We start from the raw sequence: 8,893 nt of genomic DNA on the forward strand, positions 1-8,893 counted from the left end.
GGCAAGGTCAGAACTAGATGATTAATTTTAGCACATCAGGCCACATACCATCATTGGCTCAAAAAATAGCACCATCAATTCAAAGGATCCGTTGAGATATAGATCCTTATGTCTACAATCAGAGACTTCAAGCAGCAAACCAGCAAAGGACCCAGTAGATAGAGATTCCATAGGGGTATCATTATGGCACAGATTATAACACTCTTCACATGATTCCAAATCTAGGGTATCAAGGCACATGGGATTTCAATTCATAGATGGGTCAGCAGGTGCAGAGAAATACAAATTCACATGCTGATGAGTTGTTGCTAAAGGTGACCAAGATGATGAAGAATTAGTTCGGTCTGAAGCCAAAAGGACTAACCTTCTCGTACAATCGCTCATGTCTAGAATGATATGATTTGGTCACTTTTCATACAAATTACAGGCTCCTAGAGTTTGCTAAGTTCACTAGCCAAGACAGCACAAGTACAATAGAACATGTTAGTCAGTATCTTACACAATTGGGCGAGGCATCCATTGAAGAGGCCCATCGAGTTCAGTTTCTTCTCCTTGTCCCTGTCAGGGCCAGCCTTAACTTGATTTTCATCACTACTAGTCAACTCCATTGCTAATTAGGCTAACCTAGAGAAGAAATTTCATACATATTTCTATACTTGGGACTAGAGAAAAGAAGATTACCGATTTGACAACTATAAGGTAGAAAACTAATGAATCGGGCACTGAGTTTCTTCACAGGTTCCGAGAGACTAGAAATTTATGCTTCTCATTAAACTTGGCTGATGATCAGCTAGCTGCTTTGGCCATTCAAGGAATGTTGCCAACATGGAAAGAAAAGTTGCTAGGGACAAGAATTTGACAACTTGGGTCAATTGGCTCAACGAGTGGCAGTGCTCAATAGCCAGTTCTAGAATATGCGTAGAGATACTCGATTCTAGAAGAGTACCACAGTGGCCGAAGCTTATAATCCATATTCAGTTGATGACAGCTATGAAGATGAAGAAGAAGAGGTTGCCATGGCTAAATGGAATTAGGGGCAAAAAGATAGTAATGGTGCCAAATCCTTGGGGAAAAGGAGTCGAGGAGAGTTATGACTTTGATGTCACAAAATCAAACAAGATCTTCGATTTCTTGCTTGAGAAGGGACAGATCAAGTTGCCTGATAATCATGTTATGTTGCCCCCTGATCAGTTGAAGAATAAGAAGTTCTACAAGTTCCATAACGCTACTTCTCATTCCACTAATGAATGTAGAATTTTCTGACAGCATATATAGAGGGCTATTTAGCAAGGAAGGCTCAAATTTGATACGCCTCGGAAGATGAAAGTTGATGATAATCCTTTCCTAGGAGATCAAAATATGGTCGATGCTAGGCTGCTTAAAGGAAAGACTAAGGTCCTGACATCAACTAAATCAAGAGAAGCTAGAATAGTCAATCCCGAGATGCAAATATCGGCTGACGAATATAGAGAAATTAAAAGACATTGAGACAAGCAAAAGAGCTGATATGAGTAGGGAGAAACGTCAAAAGAAGGGGTGATAAAGCCATGGGTTACATCTCGAATTCTATTGAATAAATGGCAGTGGCAGAAGCAAAAGGATTATCAGCATTGGTTAGAAGAGTAAGAATACCAGCGTTAATAGGAAAAAGAGAGGTATGAAAGAAAGCAAGCTAAAATACATTAGAATTGTCCTTTCTTCAGACATTGCTAGAACAAAGGTTTGAAGTTGCCTACTAGGAATAACTGTCCAGAGTGTAGCGATCAATATTGGGAGTTTAGGCAATCTCAAGCCAACCACCGGTCTATCCATGCTCAAGATGCATATCATCATAATAACATGGATCAGCACTTAAAAATGGAAGTATTAATAATCAGCTTGGAAAAAGAGTTGTTGATCAAAACTAGGCTAATTATGAAGGAGAAAGTAATGAAGAAGAATATGTTTGGTAGGAAGGCCAATGGTGTCCAGGAGGTTTGACAAGAAGCTAGAAGAAAAGGGTGCAACGCCTAAGGAATAGAGAGTTGGAACAGGCTTAGCCATCCAGTAAACTTCAAGTATGGCGTGCTAAGCAAGCAGCCGATAAAAGGCAACCATCTGCTAATATTCAAATGGCTTTTCTGTTGCCATCAGAGTTCAGAGCTCCAGCAGATCAAGAAGTTTACTTAGATTTTGATGAATTAGAGTATGCGGAGATAGTTGCCAAGTTGACAGTTATACAACAGGCTATATTTTATAAACCAGTCAAGCATCGACACTTAAAGGCTTTATATGTGAAAGGTTTTGTTGATGGGAAGCCGATGAACAAAATGTTAGTGGATGGAGGTGCTTCTGTAAATCTCATGCCTTACACCACTTTTCGTAAACTTGGCAAGGGATTAGGAGATCTAATTGAGGACCAACATGATGCTTAAAGACTTTGGGGGTAATGCGTCTAAGTCCCAGGGGGGCAATGAACATCGAACTAACAATAGGGAGTAAGACTCTGCTTACCACATTTTTTGTCATCGATGGAAAAGGGTCATACAGTTTAGTCCTTCGTCATGATTGGATTCATGTGAACTGTTGTGTACCATCAACCATGCATCAGTGTTTGATTCAATGACATGGAGATGATGTTGAGCTAGTTCACTGCTGATGAGTCTGTGAGTATCGCAATAGCTAATCTAGTCTTTTGGGAACTAGGAGACTTCGAATGCTTTACTGGCAAGTTATAGGAGGCTTCATTAAGATCAGTAATGAAGGCCAACAACTGATCCAAGCAATTGGCTTTGAGAGTTTATTTTGATAAATAATCATGGCTTCGCATCGGCCATTGGATTAAGGGGAGTAAGCATTGGTCCTAGAGATAGGCTTAGGCCGATGTATGTGAACACTAAGTCAAATCATAAGAGCAATCCAGAGTTGATAATCTATTAAAGGAAGTTTTGTTTAACTTAACAAGATGCTTGGCCTAGACCGTTCAATCGTTTAACCTTTGGTCTGAAAAGTGCTGATGCAACCTATCAATAGTGATCGATGAGAAATATTTGAAGGGACATTATCCTAACATTTAATCACAACTTGATAGCTGATTCATTTAGTTATCAGCTCTAATAGCCGGTACTAGAAGAGTATCGCCTCTAGTTCAAAAACTAAGCCTGAAGATGTAAAAAAGCCGATACGATATGTATCACCTATAGAGCAAAAAACAAAAACAAAGACAAGTCATGACATACACAAGGGCATTGCACTGAGACATGTTCATAGAAGGGCAAGAGACTTTGTTCATTAATTTACCCTAAGTACAGACTAATCAAAGACCTTATTCACCTACATCCTGAGCAGATGTGATGTCCACGATGGCCTCAGCCATGACGACAAACTCTTCGAGCAGATCCTCATGCTTCTCGGGGCCATTGCCCATTTGGAAACTAGTCTCTATAGCATGGAGCTCGTACTCGGTCTAGACTTGCATTGTGGTCAGCACCACTGATGCGCCATGATGAACGCCGTGGAGGGCGATCTCCTGAACATGGGCCAAAATGTCATGGAGGTGAGCGTTGATGAGGGAGCCCCTCATGTTAACGGCATCTGTGGCCACGTTCACTACAAGTTGGAGGGACTCCAACTGCACCATCAGGGACTGACAATCACAGAAAATAGAAGAACTATCAAGATAAAGGCAGTGGAAATTAGAATAGAGGTGTTCCTGAAGTTTGTCTTACCCGCCACCGTGGCGTTAGACTCGACCAGCCATGCTCGAACTGCGTTGTCCTCCTCCTTGGTCTCATGAAGAGCAGCCTAAGAGACCCTGAGGCAGATCTTGAGCTGGCCATTTTCTCAAGTTGCCTCAAAACAGCGGTTCTGAGCCGCCCTCCATGCTCGAAGAAAACATTAGGCATCATCGCCAGTTATAGGAGTCGAAAGAATCTAACGACGAAGCCGGCGCTAGAAGACACAACGTTAGAGGGCTCGTTGGCCCTAGGAAGAGGACAAAGACTATCATTCAAAATGAATCTATAGGCAAATCAGAATAGTTCATCATCACAAGCAAAAGATGTCAGTCTCACCTCATGCGTCGGAGGCATTGGCTCATTGGCATGTTTTCCTCTAGAATCTCTTTCGCTGAACTCTTGCCTTGGCTGTCCTCACTGGCCATTGGATCCATAAGAAGGGGAAAAGGATGCTACAGAGTTTGCGAGGGTGGAGGAGTGCAAAGGAATAGGAGCGATTGCAAGTGTAGATGTGTTCGAGGCTAGAGCCCTCGGCTGGTATTTGAAGCCACAGAGCGAAGAGGTGGACTGCCTCGGGACATGCAAAAGGCAACCACAATTAATAGAAGGCGAAGCACCACCTCACTAATACCGAAGAGAATATAGCACCGGGTGACTAAGGACAGAAGATCAAAGGGTTCTCTTAATAATAAAGGCTGTGTTTTCAGACTTAATTGGATTAAGGATGGAAGTCTGGAATTGGCTATTTAGCCAAAACAAAGAAACACAGCGAGACAACAGAAAGTATGGTTGCCATGGGTTCTACACAAGACATATGTTGATACATGAATTACAAGTCTAGAACATCCTAGGTCACTTTCAGAACTTCTAGTCGAATAGCATCAACTTATGCGATCTGTTGTTTATCTTCTTCGGCTGATCCAGGAATGCTCTCGAGGCTACTTCGGATGGCTCTGCCTTCTCTGACTTTGGCCAGCAGTTCCTGTTTCTTTTGTTGAATGGCATCAGGTATTTGAGTCAGGGTGGAATTATGATGATCAATGGTAGCCTTCACATTTTCTAGCTCCTTCTCAAGTTCCACACGCCTAGCTTCTAGTTGAGACAATTCTAGGTTGATACTGAGGGAGGAATTCTTCAAATGATCAATCACCTGTGTCAGCTCTTTAGCCTCTTGCCTATTAGAGTTCCCCTTGGCCAATAAAGTTTCATGATCAAACAGGTTCCTCTAAGCCTATTTCACCTTCAGGACCTGATCTTCAAAGATAGATAAAGGAGACAAGACTCTTGAGAGAGCTGGGGATAGATTACCCTTAATGGCCAAGAAGACTCTATGCATTGGATCAGTGTCTTGTACCAAATCAGCTATATTCTTCTCAAGCATTGGTAGAACATCTCTTAGCTGATTTTTTGTCTCTTCTGGCAAGGTTTCCTTGGAGGAGGTGGCTGACGAACTAATTTCATCTTCATCAAGATACTCCGCCAGATGAAAGAGTAGCTCAGGGCTAGAAGATCGAATGCCTACATTTAAGAGAATCTTGATTAAGAGGATTGGATCAGTTTATGATGAAATGAATGGCGAGATGAATGCAATACCTTTTCCGTGATAGCCTCTATTTGAGGAGAAGGGATAGCTGATGATGCATCAGGTGATGTCTGGTTGAATCAGCTCTAGACTCTCAACATTAATGTCTACAAACATTAGGAAAAATTTTAGCTCATGTTTTTGTAGAGAAAATAAATTGAACATATAACTTCCTTACCATCAGTTATATGCCGAACTAGGGAATAGATAATCTGAGTGTCAATAGAAATAGGATCACCCTCAGCACCAGCAGGATCGTTAAGTAGGCTATCAGGGTCCTGCTCTTGCATGGATGTTTCCTCAGGAAGTATCTGGCATGGTAAGAAGTCAGATGAAGGATGAAAAAAACTAAGTAAATCAAGAAGTTGAAGAAAGATACTCCAACGAGCGTCAAGGATAAAACTCACGTTCTCTGCTATTGTGGAGGCATCAGTTATTTCAACCGAAATTGACTCCTTTTGAGGATCGGCCGATAGGGGTTCAACTAGTGCTAAATCAAACACTTGGAATGGTAGTACTACACAAAGAGCAGATTGGGACACAATACTCGATAACTATGAAGGAACGAGATTAGAAGTTGAATATTGGTTCGAGAAGAACATGGATTGTTTACCTAAGCAGGCTGATGATCTCATCCTACGGAGTCTTTTTCTAGTAGTGGATTTTCTGGGTCATCCCTTGAGCTACCTTGCGCTTTGAAGATTGATATCTTATGATGGTAAGGGCAACATAAGTTTTCATCAATTTCTTCAATGAAGGTGTGGTTGATCCCATTCTTGAAACTGGGCATGGTGGCTGATAATCTATAGGATGCCCTTTCCTGTCCAAGCTTGGAGGATTGAATTCAGTATCCTAAAAGTGTCAGTTAGAACAGTTGGCAGAGGAATCCATGGAGGAATTTCTCTAAAAAGGGGATCAAAAGTTACATCATTGTCAGAAGCGAATTCCCCGTCCAGAGCTATGCACAAAGGGTGGACTAACCCATAGAAAAGATGGGAGCGTCATTCTTGCCACTAGGAGTCAAAAAGAGTGGAAGAGAAGCTAACCCTAATCCAGTCATGCAAGCAAAGGGAAGGAAGATCTGATCCCAATTAGGAAGACTATGGAAGCTTCATTACCTCACTGATATCTTCTCTTGGCTTCAGTATGTTTTTGAAGAACAATTGAGGGGGAAGTTGACCAAAACCAACTGATGAGCTACGAAGGATGGATAATAGAACTCATAAGTTGGAAGATTGCCTAGAAGGAAGGAGCTTGTGGCAATTTTTCTATGACCATGGCGAAATTCGGCTAGAAGAACGTAGGGCTTGATGAAGGAATTAAAGATTACAGCCGATGTCTCGTCCGAGCAGCCTGATTCAAATCAAAATTTGAATGGGAAGATCAGCTCATCATTCTCATCCTCATTATATGGTAGCCAAGTCCTAGATGCCTACATCGAACCCTCTATAAAACTTTTTGAAGAGATGGCCAATATCGATATCAATTATTATGGTCGATGCAGCCTCCCCATAGCTTATGCACTGACGGGTTCTTCCTTCCTCGCCTCTATATTCCTCATCAAAGTTGGAAGAGGGGAAACTTAGACTTCCGAGATCAGGCCTTACAATCATGTGCATGTACAGGTTGAGCCACAGTTGTATCAACCACCAAGAGCCACTGATAGTATGCACTAGTTCAGTTCTTCAGTAATTGGGCAGCTACCTGGAGCATCAGATGATAAGCAGCCCCTAGCAGATACTTTCCAAGAGGGATATCCTTGCCTACTGCCAAATGCTCTGCCATAAGCTTATGATTGTAAGTTGGACCACAGGATGACCCACAGAAGATGAATCTCTCTAACCACATATTTAGAAAGGCCACATATTCCCTTTCAGTGACAGTTGATTCATCTCTAATATGGTTTAGAATATAACTTGCTCATCCTGTGCAATCTGATATTTTGGGTAATTTCTTGGAACCAGCACTCAAGTATTCATAAGGCTACATTGGTCTAGTTATTCTAAGGCCGATCAACATATAAACATCGGCCAGGGTAATGGTCATTGGGCCATGACCAAAAATGAAAGCAGTTCAGGGCATTGGACTAGAAATAAGATGCGGAAATCAAGAGTGAATCATTCCTCTCCATCCCAGACAATGAAAGTGTCAAACATTAATTCAAATTATACACCTCCCAATCTCTGGCCTTTTTCTCGGATACCCTACGAAACCAATCTCTCCACCCCTTGGGCATTTTAGGCCAGTTTCTAAAGAGAGTTTTGATATTCTAGGAGGACAAATCCACTATAGACTGTTTGGAAGGGGTTTGGTTGGTTTCTTGATGGATGAAATCAGATGGATCAGGATCACCCATAGGCCCAAGAAAATAAACATTGGAAGTAACAGCTAATGGAATCAAGATTTCATTCCTCATTTCCTAGAAATCAGATAAAATAAATTTGAGGATAAAGGAAATACATGGTAGCGACCAACATTTTGAGAATGGGAACTTGAAAGCATAACTCGGGGATGTGGTCATTGGTCGCCATTACTGCCGAGACAGATGTGAATCTAAGGAAGACCACTTGAATAAGAGCTTGACGGGGCAAAAGATTTGCTAGGGTTGAAGCTTTGGCGATGGCGGCGTCGACTGTTGAGATTTGCTCGAGAAAGAAGGGGAAAGAAAATAGGCCGAGTGAGTCGAAAAAGTACTATTGGGACATTATAGAAGACTCGGCCTGAGAAGTCAGGAGTCAAGCAGTATATCTCAGGAGCAAAACGGTTGCGGCGTGGTAGATAGATAAATAGGAATTTTGGAATAAAATCACTTTTATCCAAAAATTGGGGGGCATGTGTTTACACCAAAATTTGGAGAGAAAAATGTGAGAACTCAAAGCTTCCCAAATTGTGTCGATCAAGGACTCAGTTGCATGAAAATTGATATTAGCTGCTTCAGAGGAAACACTAGAATCGGCTCTCTTTGAATGACATCAGCAAGTAACGATAATGGGCTATGGTTAGTGTCGGGAGATGCAAATCGGACTCTACAAAAAGGGAAAGATCAGGGTCTAAGTTATCTTAAGATTAGGAATGTTCTCTTATATACCAAAGATTGTAATGAGTCGTACTTGAATAGGATTCATGTTTAGGCTCTGGGTATAAATATTGGACCCCGACTATTGTAAGGACACACATTCAATCAAATACAAGTTACTTACTTTTCTTGGCTCCAGCCACCCCTTACGAGTACGAGTAGAGTAGATCTCAGCAAGTTCTTCAGTAAGTAGGGCTGCATCGGTCCAGTTGACCCTTGACTTGTCTGTAAGTACCATCATGGCTTATACTTCTGTTCTTACGGCTGCATCGATCTGGTCGACCTCCACTGCGACTCTGGTATAAGCTAGTTATCGACTCTTGTTTAGTTCAAGTAAGGCTACATTGATCCAGTCGACCTCCACTGCTTGAACTAGATTAAGGTCAAGTTATCGGCTCTATCTAAGGGTGGCGTCCTTCAGATAGATTCATTAAGTTACCGATATTGCTTATTGCTTTCATTATTTATTTAATTACAGCACTATCACTTCGCCCGATTGGGATTGATCTAGATCGGCCT

The sequence above is a fragment of the Miscanthus floridulus genome, chromosome 12 (genome assembly GCF_019320115.1).
Source record: "Miscanthus floridulus cultivar M001 chromosome 12, ASM1932011v1, whole genome shotgun sequence".
Classification (NCBI taxonomy): domain Eukaryota; kingdom Viridiplantae; phylum Streptophyta; class Magnoliopsida; order Poales; family Poaceae; genus Miscanthus; species Miscanthus floridulus.